This window comes from Orycteropus afer, unplaced genomic scaffold, assembly GCF_000298275.1.
Source record: "Orycteropus afer afer isolate SDZICR_OR568_19922 unplaced genomic scaffold, OryAfe1.0 scaffold00142, whole genome shotgun sequence".
In the NCBI taxonomy this organism is placed as follows: Eukaryota; Metazoa; Chordata; class Mammalia; order Tubulidentata; family Orycteropodidae; genus Orycteropus; species Orycteropus afer.
Genome location: NW_006921729.1, coordinates 7854365 through 7860364, shown reverse-complemented (window position 1 = coordinate 7860364; position 6000 = coordinate 7854365).

The following is a 6000-nucleotide window of genomic DNA, read 5'->3' as shown; positions in this document are numbered from 1 at the left end:
GGTTTTGCTTCAGCCTAACAGCCTACAACTAGGAAGGAAAACAGCAAGGAGGGAACCAACCTGAGCTGTGGAATTTTGGCTGTCTGGAGGATGCAGCCATTTTGATTGTTTATACACAGTGGCCATCTTGGATATTTAAAGTGACTGAGGGTGCAGCCATTTTGAATGTTTACAAGCAGAGGCCATTTTGGATTTTAAAGTGACAGCATTCCCATTCAGATTCCAGGGACTTAAGAATAGACTTTATTTGCCAAGGATGGCAGGGAAATACAGGAAGCAGACAACAGGAAAGGAGACACGACAGGTGGTGAGTGTATAAGTGCTGCCAACAAGCAAATAGAGAAGCACAGCACAGTACCCTGCTTACATAGATAACATATAAACAAAACAAAGAAAATGAAAATCATGGGCAAATCACTCCAACATACAATCATCAATTAAATATAAACATAAAAACATCACAATGTGTTGGAGACAACAGAGCATCACAGTCCACACAAAGAAGCAAGATAAAGCAGGAGAAACAAGGGACCAGGTATCTTCAGTAGGTACCTTCAATGAATTGAGAGACAGATCAAGGAAAACACTGACAAAATAGAGGAAAACACAGAGAAAACCCCACAACAATTTCAGAAGACGATACAAGAACAAAATGACAAAATAAATGAAAAACTAGAAATTATACAAAATCTACAGACAGAAATCCAAAAGATTAATACGAATCTTTAGAAATAGATAACACATTGAACAGACAAAGAGTAGAATTGAACCAATGGAAGACAGAATTAGTGAGATTAAAGGCAAATACCTGAATACTTCTTTGGAAAGGAAACAATCAGAAAAAAGTATCAAAATAAAATGAAGAACGCCTAAGGTTCATGTGGGATACCAGCAAAAGGAATAACCTGCCTATCATTGGAATTCCACAACTGGAAGAGACAAAGAAAACCACAGAAAAAAATTGTCAAAGATTTGTTGGAAGAGAATTTTCCTGATATGACGAAAGACAAGAATATATCTATTCAAGAAGTCCAATGAACCCCAAACACAATAGACCCCAAAAGAAAATCACTAAGACATATCATCATCAAACTCACCAAAACCAAAGAGAAAGAAAGAATCCTAAAAGCAGCATGGGAAAAATGAAAAGTTACCTACAAGGGGCAACCAATAAGAATAAGCTCAGATTTCTTGGCAGAAACCATGCATGCATGAAGACAATGGGATAGTATACATAAAACCCTGAAAGAGAAATATTTCCAACCAAGATTTATATACTCAGCAAAATTGTCCCTCAAATATGATGGTGAAATTAGGACATTTCCAGGTAAGCTGAAATTAAGGGAATTTGTTGAAACCAGACCACCTTACAAGAGATGCTAAAGGGAGTCCTTTGGACAGAGAACCAACAATAGGAAACAACAACTGACCATTAACAAACATGATGACATAACCCAGAAACCAACCCAGTTATAGAAGTATCCAAGTAAGTAAACCTATAAGAATGTAAACAGGGAACCAGAGACATCAATTGACAAATGAGGACAGTTATAAACCAAAAAGAGGGAAACATCTGTGTAGTTACAAAACTCCTAAATAGTAGGAAAGTCAAGACAACTACAAGATAGAACAGATTGTTCTAAACTTGGGAAGAAATTATAAATCTCAGGGTAACCCCAAAGAAAAATGATAAACCTTCACATTAAAATAAAGAGGATCATCACAAATATTTAGCAAATACTAAAACAGTGGCAATGAAGGAAGTGATAACACGACTCATAAACAAAACGAGCTCAGCCAAGAAAATTATATGGAACAAAGAAATCAACATCACAATAAAGCACATAACAAAATAACAGCAACAAATTCATGCTTGTTGATGATTACATATCTGACAAGGGATTTATCTCTAAAATATATAGAAAAATCCAACATCTCAACAGCAAAATGATTAACAATCCAATTAACAAATGGGCAGAAGATATGAATGGACAGTTCACCAAAGAGGATATACAGGTGGCTAGCAAATACATGAAGAAATGTTCATAATCATTAGCCATCAGAGAGATGCAAATCAAAACAATGAGATACCATTTCACCCCAGCACTAATGGGAAACAAAGTTCAACAAGACAGAAAATGGCAGATGCTGGTGGGGATGTGGAGAGATTGGGACTCTCATACACTGCTGGTGGGACTGTCAAATGATACAACCACTGTGGAAAACAGGATGATGATTACTTAAAAAACTGAAATTAGTGTACCCAAGACCACATATAGGGTTGGCAGACAATGGTTCTACAAGTGTATTTGTATGTTTTGTAAGAATTCCCAGGTGTATAGTAGAGCTAACAAGGGACAAGTTTGTAGTCACTTCTTGGTCACAGCCAGCTACCCAGAGGGAGTGAGTAGTTGAACCTGTGGGCTCGGGACCATAGTCGCAGGGGACATCAAGCTCAATTGGCATAACATACTACACAAAACATTGTTCCACCTCCTACTTTGGCAAGCAATGATTGGGATCTTGGATCTTAAAAGCTTGCAAGCAGCCATCTAGATGCAATGATGGGTCTCTCCTCGTCCAGAGCAAAGAAGAATGAAGAAAACCAAAGATTCATGGAAACAATTAACCCTAGCTACTGGTATACCATATGACCCACAGCCTATATGACTATGAGACCAAAAGAACTAGATGGTGCCTGGCTACCACTGTCAACCACTCAGAGGGAGATCTATGTAGGAGATTCTGGATAGAGAGGGAGAACAATGTGGAACAAAACTCAAAATCATTTGGAAAAAAAAGGGGGGGAGACCTGGTTTGCTGGTCTGATAGAGCCTGGTGGAACCACTGAGACTATGGCCCCTAGCTGCCCTTCAGGTCTGGAATTGAACCCACACCTGTGGTTGCCAGCCAAACAAGGTACAGGCATGTGAGTTAAACATTTACCTCAAGTAGACACCCGCCCTGGAGAGAACAATCATGGGAGAAGGAAGGGCTGCTTATGCACAGGGAGACAGCTCAGGGCGCAGAAGAGTATGGAGGGATGGACACTGGGAAGAGGTAACTATGGGGAGGAAGTGGGAGGGGAGCTGTTGCATTGTGGTAAACTGTGGTCAATGACATGTGACAATGTATATGTGAACTGCTGTATGGAAAGTGAATTTGCTCTGTAAATCTTCACCCAAATCAAAATAAAATAATAAAAACATAAAAAAAAAAAAAAACAGTATAGTGATAAACCAGGCTAGAGTTAATGGTAGCAAACAATGGTCAGAACAGTGGTCAGTTCTGGACATATTGTGGTGACAGAGATAATAGGATTTCCTAGATCAGATAAATGATGAAAAAGAGAGGAGTCAAAGATAGCTCCAAGGTTTAATTCTAAGCTGCTAGAAGAGTGGAGTTGCCCTCCATCTCCATCCATCCATCCATCCATCCATCTCCAGTAGTTGGAGAAGCCTGTGGGAGGAGCCTGGTATTGGACCTGTTGAGCTTGAGATGCTTCATGGACCAAGTGGAGGTAGAGTCAGCAGTGAGATGTAACCTTTGGGAAAGCAGCCTGGGCTGGAGATGGAATATCATCAGCATTCAGATACTGTTTTCAGCCATATGTAGAACAGAGAAGGTAAACAGAGGTTCAAAGACTGCGTTTTAGACACTCCCAGGTTGGAGGGAAGAAAAGCAACCAGCAGAGGGGGCTGAGAAGGAGCAGCAGTGAGATGAATCCCAGGAGAGTGTAAGATCTTAGAATCACATGATGATGTTTCAAGTAGGACACAGTGATCAGCTACAGGAAATAACAATTTAAAACAAACCAGCAAATAAAAACTCCTTTTACCATCTCACTGAACTTCTTGCTGCTAGTTGGCAGCTGCCCTCAGCCAGGGCAGTGTGTGGTGATGATGAGGGTGGTAGGCATTAGCCTAGCTCAGAAGGTTGTCCGCCATGCACAGCCACATTTTTTCTCTTTCCTCCAGACCTTTGCTTATATTCTTTCTTCTGTTGGCCTTAAACTCTCTTCTTACTTTCTTGATTCATGGATTCCTATTGATCTTTTTAGTCTTGTTTTAGATGCCTTGGAGCCATTTTGCACCCAAATTGGAGTTTGTAGATGGCTGGTATGTGTTCCTGTACCAGAATGAGCTAACCCACAGGGTTATTCTGTGGCTTTCATGAGTTAACGTATATGAAAGTGATTTTTAAACTGTGCAGTGCCATTCAAACATTTTTCTTCCTCCCTCTTTTTCCATTTTCTTTCATTTCTTCTTACTGTTTGGCCTTATATTCACCCTTTTTCTTCCTCCTTCTTTGTTAACAGAGGTCCTTAGTTTGAGGGCCAGTGGAAAGGTAGGCAGTATTTTGCATATTTGGGCATATGTATATCTTTCCGGGGAGAGAGTCCAGAGCTTTCACCAATGTATCCCAAGATTACTTGGCCCCCCAAAAGCAAGAATCACTAACCCTTTGCCATTCTCTCTATCTTGCTTTGTTCCTTTAGAACATGGACAGAGACTTAAAAACATTAAGTTCAACTTTCAAAAACATAGATCACTTTACTGGTATCACTAAAGTTCAACCTGAAAGCAACTTCTTGCCTCAAAGTAGTTTTCTTTCCAGGAAGGTAGGGCCAATAAACTGTGCTTCCTATAAGTGCTGGAGACAGTGATGAGCTTAAGACCAGATTCTCTATGTGGTTGGGTTTTCCTGGCAGCAATTAGGGCAAATAGGTTTTGAGCAGGATTTGCTCAAGGGAATAGAAGTGATATCCCCAGAGTCTCTGGGAGAACTGCCTTCCTCCCTCGTGGGCTGTTCTGTTCTATATTGCCAACTGCTTCCTCCAACTGAGGTCTGAGCTCCTTGTGAGAAGCTATTACTATCACTCAGTTTAATTCTCATTTAATATAGTGTCACGATAAAGTCTGAGGATTCATGGATCTGGCCTGAGAAGGTGCAGTGCAAATGTGTGAAAACAAAACATCTCCCGACCTCGCCATCAGAGACACAGATTTTACTTATTTTCTTAGGACTGGAGTGTCTGGTGATTTTTTTGTTTTGTTTTGTTTTTTGGGGGCGGGGGGTGGAGTGGTGAGAGTGGTGTTGTTATTGTAGCTCAGTGGAGTATTACATTTAAATTTAGGGAACAGTCTGATCTGTCATAGCCACATTGGCAGGATTGTGGGATGATGTGACTTGGAGATACAGGCCCTGAGACCTGTAATAAATCCCTCAGTCTGTGTTTGGGACCCTGGGAAAAGTGTGAAGTCCTAACAGTCCTGCTCACTTGTAAATTGCTTTTTGAGGCCCTGTTTCAGTTTGGAGTTGCTGAGTGGTGCAAATGGTTAACGTTCTCAGCTGCTAACCAAAAGATAGAGGTTTGAATCTATCCAGAGGTGCTTCAGAAGAAAGGCTTGGTGATCTACTCCCAAAAATCAGCTGTTGAAAAACCCTATGGAGCACAGGTCTACTTTGACACACATGGGTTCACTATGCCTTGGAATCGACTTGATGACAATTGGTTTGTCTTAGTTTGGGTTCTCCTCACAGAATGGAAGGGATCCCCTTGGAGGTGATCTCAGGAAGTGCTAGTAAAGGATCTGGGGAAGGGAGAGAGTGAAGGGAAGGAAGGCAATACAGGGTGAGTTCATGAGCATGTCATCCCTGTGGGTAATTGGGGCACAATCCCTGGGATTTACTGATAGACTCCCCTTATGGTCTGAGGATGCTAAGGTATTTATTCATGAACTTCTGTCTCTCATTGGTAGAGAGTTGCTTCCTGTTTTTTCTTTGCTTTCTGTGATACAACACTGTTGGTTTTCCCTCCACACATCTGCTGTTTTCAGTCCCTTTTTTGGCTCCTCCTGCCCTTGTGGTTGTTTACTGCTACTGAGTTGGCTCCCAACTCATGGTGACGGCATACACAATAGAATGAAATGCTGTCTTGTCCTATGGCATTCCTCTGATTGGTTGCAGATTAGACCATTGTGATCCATAGGATTTTGA